The sequence below is a fragment of the Colossoma macropomum genome, unplaced genomic scaffold, assembly GCF_904425465.1.
Source record: "Colossoma macropomum unplaced genomic scaffold, Colossoma_macropomum, whole genome shotgun sequence".
NCBI lineage: Eukaryota > Metazoa > Chordata > Actinopteri > Characiformes > Serrasalmidae > Colossoma > Colossoma macropomum.
The window spans coordinates 20,365,357-20,375,172 of NW_023494798.1; positions in this window are offsets into that span (position 1 = coordinate 20,365,357).

The following is a 9,816-nucleotide window of genomic DNA, read 5'->3' on the forward strand; positions in this document are numbered from 1 at the left end:
TTACTGTGGCTGCAGCTACAGCAGTAATGTATGACCGACTGGTAAATTGTCTCACCACATATATGCTTTACAGCTCTATACACCACACATTACATGTGCTAATGACTCATCTGTTGGTCATTTAGTCTGAAGATAATTATTATGGGAGTCTAGAAGCCCCATAAGCACACAAGCCGCCCCCACCGTTTGTTTTAAATGCATCCATTGTGAAAGTGATTCGGGCCTAATTGTACTGAGGAGAGTGTGTGTGTGTGTGTGTGTGTGTGTGTGTGTGTGTGTGTGTGTGTGTGTGTGTGTGCCGACTAAAACTTTTACAGATGGCCTTAGTCCTGCCTCATCAAGAGTTAATCACGCAAACATGGGGCCGCCACAGATATGCTTCCCTTAGGCCCAACCGTGTTTGGTAGCTTGTGAGTTTGTGTGTGTGTGTGTGTGTGTGTGTGTGTGTGTGTCTATATTGTGTATTTGTTTTTGTATTGGTTTTGTACATTTTTAGGACAAAAATGTCCTGACATCATAGGAAAACAAGTGAAAAACAGAGTCAAGACTAACAAAAAGGTCTAAAGTTAGGAATAAATAGAACAAGAAAATAAAGCTCCACTCTTGCTTCAGATTTGAAACAGTCCACAGGTGTTTCTGTCCATCCTTTCACTGTGAGAAGACAATGTGTAAGTGTCACCTATGCTTTCTAAGCGTGACCTAAATGAAAGTGTAGTGGTCAAAAAGCTGTTATTAGAGAAAATAGACAAAAAAGGAGAAAATTTCAAAATCAAACCACAAAGCTGCAGATGTTCCTACAACAATGCACTGCCCCCCCCCAGAGTCCAGACCTCAATGTCACTGAATGTGTTTAGGATTATTTGGATCATGAGAAACAGAAAATGCAACCAACTTCTAAGACTGAACTTTGGAGTTTTAGAAAATATCCCTGCAGATTTCATGAAAAAAACTGAAAGCAAGTCTACTGAAAAGAATGATAGTGGTGTTAACGACAAAGAGTGGAGACACTAAATACCCCTATAACACTTTTATACAGAGATAAAGTAGCCTAAACCCATACTCAAGTAAAAGTATTAATATTTAGGTAAAATAAAAACTCAAATAACAGTAAAAGTACTTCCCCAAGAAACGGCTTGAGTACAACTACAAAGGTATCAGGTCAAAAACTACCTAAGTACTGAGTAACTTAAAGAACTGCAGTCTGAGTAAATCACTTTGTATGGCTCTGTCCTTCACTTTATGGGATTCTTTTGGTCTAAAATTAAGTTCCAAAGTCAGAGGTGTGACCAGTCTCAAAGCAGTGGAGATGTCACCAATAACACATAATTCAATTATATACAAAAAAGGAATTGGTAACTAAATATGAATGGCTGAAGTGTAACTGAGCAATAAGGAAATTCCTTTACTCACTAATGTAATTAAATTGAAGTATTATGATTTAAAAATTCAGGAAAAATCGATATTTACTTTATACTTTATGCTTTAATTGAGTACATGTAATTCAGTATATGTAAGTAGTTACTACCCACTTCTACTTCATGCCATATTCCATGCCATAGTCCATATCCTGACACTTAATAAAAGGGAAAAATTAACATGTGTCTTTAAGTGGTTATGTCTGTGTAGGTTAGGTTGAAGCATGATTGTATAGCTTTTTTCATTGCTGTGGTGTGGAAGCCCACACACTGTACCAATCCCGCCAGCTGTGAGCACAGGTCCCTGGGCATTTAGGCTGGTGCTTGATGCAGGTGGACCAGGCACTCCCCTCCAGCTGCCTCATAACCGGCCTCACAAACCTGGCCACTATCAAAGAACCTATTAGGCCGATGCAGACTGACAGGTATTTAGGGGGAGAGAGAGACACAGGGCTGAAATGAAGAGGGTGTGGGGTAGCTTCAAAAGTATAGTGTTTTGCTTGGTTAGACAGGTTATTAGCGGTAGTTGGTGCCAGACAATTGATCTAGGGCTGTGATGAGTCGCACCTAATCATCCTCTCATTGTTGTTGTCAAATCAAATCCTTATCCATTTTTCGTTTTTTTATTTTTATATCCCAAGCTGTCCTTCCTATTTCAGAGATACAAAGTTTTATTATGAAAGTGACTTCATGTTGCAAACACTCTTGATTAACCCTTGCATACTTTACACCCTGAAATAAGTAATAAACTGAATACACTCAATTCAAATGTGTACATCATTTCAACATAAATAAAGTGTGACAACAACCCAGTTTTGCCAAAAGTATGTTAAAAGACACAATTGTGTTGTAGTATATTTTGCTCATGTTGAAATGTTGTATGCATTTGAGTCAAGTAAATCCAATTCATTACATTTTTCAATGCTTACTTTGTATGACGTACGATTCAAACAAACGCTTCTCAGTTCCACTTGCTGATTGAAGCACTTTGTGATAATAGAGCTATTACGAAGCCCATGTGCTTAGCAGTGCTGAGGTGAGCCCTACCACTGGGACTTCAGTTTGAATCCCAGCTGTGCCATGTGCAATCTGTGGTTGAAGCGCCTTGAGAACACAGTTGGCCACAATGAGCTTTATTCTTATTAGAAGGGTGAACACTGGTCATTCAGCCATTTACTGATTGGAAGTCACAAGGCAAAGTTTAACACTGTCGTCCAAGAAAGACTGCCAACTCTGCTCCCTTGCCATCAGTGAAACAGTTGGAAGACTTTTTGTGTATTGTAGCTTCTGGCCTTCTATGTTGGTTGAGCAGAAAAATAATAGCACTTTTAAGGGAAGAACCCTCAAAGGATTGAGGAGCAATCAACTACGAAAACAGTACAAGCTTCCCTCTACTGAAAGCTGTGTATTAATCCCCTGAACTCCTGAGTGGACAAACTAAACAAACTAGAATTAGCCAGATGTGAACAGAATAAAATTCAGCAGACAAGATGACCTGTAAAGTTTACAGAATGTCTATTTTTTCACTACAGAGGAAAGTGACTCATTTATTCATTATTTGTTTGTGTTCTGCCGCACATGGTCTGAGTTAAAAACATAAGTGAAATGAGTGTGTATATATGCGCTGGTGTGTGTGTGTGTGTGTGTGTTATACACAACATTCAGGTTAATCAGGCAAATGTTGAAAAAACTGAGCTGAACCTGATATTGCTACAGTTTTATGGCTCTGTCTGTACAGTGGAAGGGTACTACTATTTTTGGCAGAAGAAATTGCAAGTATTAAAGAACACTTGACACAATATTTGGGGCTTTTTTGCTTGACTTTTTTCTTTATTTTGCAGAACTATTTTATAAAAGCAATAGTGAACTCAAAGTCATGTCTCACTGAGAATATTATCTTGGCTGTGATGTTGTATGGCATGTACCTGTAACCGAATCACGGTTGTAATGTTATTCGCAATAACACACTCCTTCTTGTGTTCTTAAGCAGCACTGTTTTTTAGCATAACTGTATCATTCTGCTTACCACCAGTTGCTAAGTAACAACAATTGCTTGATTCTAACTTGCCGGAAGAAGACATTGTCAAAATTAAAAATGTTTGGAATAATGTTCAGAGCTTGATTTAAAATACTTTTTAAAAACTGCTGTGTAAAAGCACTTGAGGTTGCATGTTATCATGAATAACATCTCGGCTGTGATGATCTACTGTACTTGTCTAATTCCTCGGACTGAATCACAGCTGTGATGTTTCTTGTGATAAAATCCCCCCCTCTTGTGTTTTATTCCTTAGTTAACTACTTTGAATGATTCAGCATCTACTATGAAACTAATGTGTAAATTATATAGTAATGAGAGTGAATAACAGAAATGTGAGCCCACGGACTGACCCTTGCAGATTAAAGTCCTTAGTTACATTGCAAAAACCCTACAGCATCTTCTACAAAGGAAATTACCTAATCCTCTGTTCATACAGTAGCCTATACAGGGGCGTATTCTACACGTATAAGCATGTAGGCCATTTATGAGGTGAGGTGACGTGAGATTTCTATGGTAAAGGATGCGTCATCTAAACACCGGGACCAACCTAAACAAAAAACCTTTGTCATGGGGCTACTCTGATTTTGAATACAATGTATTATTCCTGTGGGACAGCAACACCCATAAATATTGGACATGATGGACACATTTTTGCCATGTGAAGTAAATTTACATGCCTTTCAGAAAGTTCAGAGGCATTATCGCAGACGGAAACGCACTTCCAGTCCCCAAGCACAATACTGTTTACAGCAGAACGACATCCTAAACTCCGGCCGTGTATAACCACTTCAAAACCTGCTCCTCTAAACACTCTGTAAAGCGAACCAAACAGAACTTTGAAACAAATGTCCGATTGTGAAGGTCTGAGAATGCGGCGCAATCAGTTGAGTCACTGAGTTTATAAATATTGATAGATATTGCCTCCCTACCGTGCGGGGGGATCTAAGATGCCGCAGTATTTGGGTTTTCTCTTGTTTATCGGGGTCTTTGGTTCGAATTTCAGTCTTCAGGTGAGTGAAGGAGTGTAAGATTGTCAAAAGGCCGCAGTCCAGCGTGGGCCCAACAGCCGGCCCACGGAATCACTTGCAGGAAGTGGATGTTTATTTGGAGGCTGCTGTGTTTACTGCGTCTGGAAGATTCTCCACAGGAACGCTCACAGATGTGTGTGTGTCAGGCACCTTCTAGACTGATTACATATAGTTTTATTCACAAAAAGTTCCAGGTGAAGCCATTTTCAGATTCTTCAACTTGGTGCTGTTGAGAAATCCCCTTTAGTTGTTATGTAAAACCTTTTCGTAGGGAAGCGTAGTTTCCACTCTAAGTCGTCAATGTTTATTTATTCATTTACCGTAAGCCTTTCTTTAGTGTCAGCTGTAAACTGTGTCACATTTTTCATTCAGACAGAGAGACACACAGACAGATTTTTTGTGTGTTTGTCTGTGAGTGTGTCTTTGTGTCTGTGTGTATGTTGCATGGGTCAGTGCAGGGTAATTTGCTGCAGATGAAACTCAACACCAGTACCAAATCTGCCTGACAAATTTGTACAAAGCTGTAGGAAATCTATTAGCACCATAGGGAGTAACCTTTTCAACTATATACAGCACTGTGTAAAATCAAAGACTGCACTTTCATTTATTTAATATTCAGTGAAAATGTCCATTTTGTAAAAGTGGTTCATTTTTCAGCATCAGGCAAAAAGCAGAAAGCTTTACTTAACAGAAAAATGCACAGAAGCCTCAACAACAAAACATACGTTTTCAGGGATACTTTTCCATATCTCCAAAGTGTAGTCTTGGACTGACCACCCCAGAGTCCAGACCTCAACGTCACTGAATATGTTTAAGGTTACTTGGATCGAGAGAATCAGAAAATGCAACGAATTTCAGATTCTTTCGATCCAAGTAACCCCAAACACATTCAGTGATGTTGAGGTCTGGACTCTGGGGTGGTCAGTCCATTGTTCTCAGAACACCAGCAGCTTCTTTGTTTGATTGGCAGTTTTTCTTCCTTTTTGTCTGTTTCCTTTTCTCAGTAACAGCTTCTAAACAGCTACACACCCTGTCACTCATAGTGCTAAGTTATCTTCTCACAGTGGAAGGATGGACAGAAACACTTTAAGCTTTAAGTACTGTTTATCTAATAATGACCATTTCAAAGGTTGACCAGGTGTTACATGGTAAAAGTCCTATTTTTTCTACACCCTTTAATCATTTTTGGACTCCTGTTTTTTCACTTATTTTCCTCTGAGTTTCACTTTCCTTGTGCAAGCAGATTACCTCCTATCTAAAAATCTGTAGCTTGTAGTCTGTTTTGACTGGAATAAACAAAAGGGTGGTCTCTGACTTTTACATAGGACTGTATGCTTTTTCTTGCTATGCGTTTTTCACTCCTCATTTTTTTCTGTCTTTGCAGTTCTTTTCATAGGAGCATCCCCTTATAATAGTTCTTGAACTTTTTCTAGTTTAATAATGACCTCTTCGGTATTATTTCTCTTATATTTCAGTGTTTTCATTTTTCAATGTTGAAATTACACGTTTTGAGGTCCCAATACTTCAGCAACAGTGTGCGTGTGTGTCTGAGAAATTGAGCCTACAGCAGCAGTACTAATGTGGCCGTGTGTAAAAGCTGAATTGCCCGGCTGCCCTGCAGCTTTTGGAGACTTGACTGCTTTTTTCACTACAGAGGAAAGTGACTCATTTATTCATTATTTGTTTGTGTTCTGCCGCACATGGTCTGAGTTAGAAACATGAGTGAAATGAGTATCTACATATGTGCTGGTGTGTGTGTGTGTGTGTGTGTGTGGCGTGTATGTGTGTGTTATACACTGGACAGGACCAATTAAAGTCATATCTGTGGAGGAGTACAACTGTTATGTTGCAATCACAGCTGCAAAACCTAAACCATAATGACGAAGCAGAAAGAAACACATATGATTCTTCTCATCATTAAGCAACATTGTGGAATTTTCTCATCTAAAAGGTCACTGTTTAACCTGTTTGTGTACTCTCGCAGACACTCATGTGTGGTAGATATTGGATTATTTTTGAGTTATAGACTGACTGACATATCACATAATCACTGCTCATAAACAATGACTGTCTGTGCTCCAGACATTGTGTGTCAGACCCCCAGGCCGTGCAATTTATTAATCCACAAACACAGATTGTCCTGCTGCTCCGCTAACCACAAACTTTTCATTTAGTCTTCAGCTTCAACTTCTGAAGTTAGGATGCACAGCTGCTCTCGGTTATGGAGGTGTATAAGAGCGTGCAGTCTTAGAGCTCCTGACATTTCAATTCTCAATACTGTGTTGTTTTCATGGTACACAGAACTATGCAGTGGTTTTTAATAGGGACAGCAAAGCTTATTTTCTTTTCTTTCTACCAGGCAGATGAGATGGGGTGAGAGAGAGAGGGAGAGAGATAAATAAAGAAAGCTTATGAAAGAAAGAAAGAAAGAAAGAAAGAAAGAAAGAAGAAAGTGTGTAAGAGAGGGGAGAAAGAAAGAGAGAAAAAGAGACAGAGAGGGAGAAAGATAAATAGAGTGTGAAGAAAGAAAGAAAGAAAGAAAGAAAGAAAGAAAGAAAGAAAAAGAAAGAAAGAAAGTGTAATAGAGAGGGGGAGAGAAAGAAAGAAACTTTGAGAACAGAAAGAAAGAAGGAAAGAAAGAAAGAAAGAAAAAGGAAAGTGTATAAGAGAGGGGGAGAGAAAGAGAGAGAGAGAAAGAAAGAGAAAGAGGTAGAGAGATAAATAGAATGTAAAGAAAGAAAGAAAGAAAAAAGTGTGTATGAGAGGGGAGAGAGAGAAAGAAAGAGGTAGAGAGATTAAATAAAGAGAGTGTGAAGAAAGAAAGAAAGAAAGAAAGAAAGAAAGAGAGAAAGAAAGAAAGATATTTAGAGAAAAGAAAGAAAGAAAGACACTTACAGAAAAAAAGAAAGAAAGAAAGAGATTTAGAGAAAAGAAAGAAAGAAAGAAAGAGCCATAAGGACAGAAAGACACAGAGGACGAAAGAGAGTATTTTAGTAAGAAAGAAAGAAAGAAAGAAAGAAAGAAAGACTAAAAGCATAGCTGTCATTCATTTTGATCTGTTTCAAAATCTTGAGTCTGATTCGAAAGGTGTAGGGGTCCAGAGAGTTGGGCAGGATGTAAAGTGACAAGCTCCTTGAGCCCCCCACTCCCTCTCTCTTCACACTGATCACTCCCCTGAGGGCACTAGCCCTGCTGTTAGGGGGTCGTAGTTTCGCTCTTGTCATCGGAGGATGCAGAGGCGTTGCTGCCGCGAGCCCCAGATGACACTCAAATAAACAGCCAGCCTGCTAACGACACTAATGCAAACAAAGATAAACAAACAGAGATAAACACGCGCCACGCTGAATGGAAAACTGATATGCAAAGACAAACTCAAACTTGGACACAAATCCATCAAGCAAAGCATCCAGTAATACCTGCTTAAGCACTGTAATGTAACAAATAAAACAGTACAGTAAGTGAACTGAATGGGTAAAGAAGTGCTTTTTCTGTAGAGAGAAGACCTTGAGTAGAGTAAAATAAACAGCCACTCCATCCATCTCAAGTTAACCCTGTATCTCCGATCTCAGATATGTAGTATGTTGTCAGACTCTGTTCTCTCAGTTATGGTTTCAGTATACTTTGGCTTCACTGTATGATGGAAAGTGAGCTCACTCAGCCCATAGAGTCGATCAATAAAACAAGGATGAGTAAGTAATGTAAAGAATGGCCTATTGTAATGGACCATCTGACAATTTTAGTGTCTCTAGTCCAGGGCTACCCAAACTTTTTGTCTCAGCTGAATAAAGTGTAATGTTTGTGGTGCATCGAGAGCAAGAAACAGCCCGCAGCTTGTTAGCTTTATGTTTTTGCATGTTACCAGTATAAACTCACCAGGCACTTTATTAGGAACAACTGTACACCTAATTATTCATGAATTATCTGATCAGCCAAATACTATAGCAGCAGTATAGTGCATGAAATCATACAGATATGGGCCAGCAGCTTCAGGTAATGTTCATATTAACCATCAGAAAGGGGAAAAATGTGATCTCAGTGATTTTGACTGTGGTATGATTGTTGGCAAAAACTGCTGATCTGGGATTGACACTCAAAAACTCTAGAGTTCACTCAGAATGGTGCAATAAAGAAAACGTGTCCAGTGAGCGGCAGTTCTGAGGACAGAAATGCCTTGTTGATGAGAGAGGTCAACGAAGAACAGCCGGACTGGTTTAAGCTGACAGAAAGGCTTGTAAAGGCTTGAAAAATCATTTTGTACAATTATGGTGAGGAGAATAGCATCTCAGAATGCACAAGTCATCCAACTTTGAGGTGGATGGGCTACAACAGCAGAGGCCAACAGCTGGTTCCTTTTCTGTCAGCCATAAACAGAAAGCTGTGGCTGCAGCGGGCACAGGATCACCATAACTGGACAGTTAAAGACTAGAAAAACAAAGGCTGGTCTGGTAAACGTAAGCATGTACAGAAGCATGTATCTGTGGAGTCCAGGCTGGTGGAGGTGGTATAATGGTGTGGAGAATGTTTTCTTGGTACAGTTTGGCCCATTAATACCAATCAATCATTGTTTGAATGCCATAGCCTACTTGAGTATTGTTGCTGACCATGTGCATCATGGTCACAGCCACAATTTACCCATCTTCTAAAGATAGTTACAGCATGAAAATGCACCATGTCACAAGGCAAATTTTGTCTCAAACTGGTTTAATGAACAGTGAGTTCAGTGTTCTACAGTGGCTATCCCAGTCACCGGAGCTAAATCCAATAGAACACATTTGGGATGTGGTAAAACAAGTGATTTGCAGCATGAAAGTGCACCTGAAAAATCTGCGGTAGGAGTTGCAGGATGCAATCATGTCAACGTGGATTCCACAAAATATTGGAAACTTTTAAAATTTTGGTCCATGTTGACATGATTGCATGAACCCGTCGTTGGCATATTTATATCTGGATTCCACAAATGTGTCCAACATCTTGTAGAATCCATGCCATGAAGAATTCAAGCTGTTTTGAGAGCAAATGAGGCTCTACCCAGTAACAGTATAGTGTTTCTTATAAAATGCTTGTTGAGTGTGTGTGGAGAAACAGTATTTTTTACAGATGCACTACGTGAGATGGGGGAATTTGGAGACCTTTCTGATGGAAACATGTAGTTGCACACAATGTGCAGAAGAGCATTTTGCAACACCAGTTGTGCTTCAGACCCCTTCCCTGTGATTGTGATCACGTTGAAATAGTATTCATAGAGAACCCGGTCAAAACTTTGTGAAGGACGTGTCTTCTGAGGAAGTTAGTGAATCATCCACTATTGTAATCATTTCTTCAGCAGTATGATGAT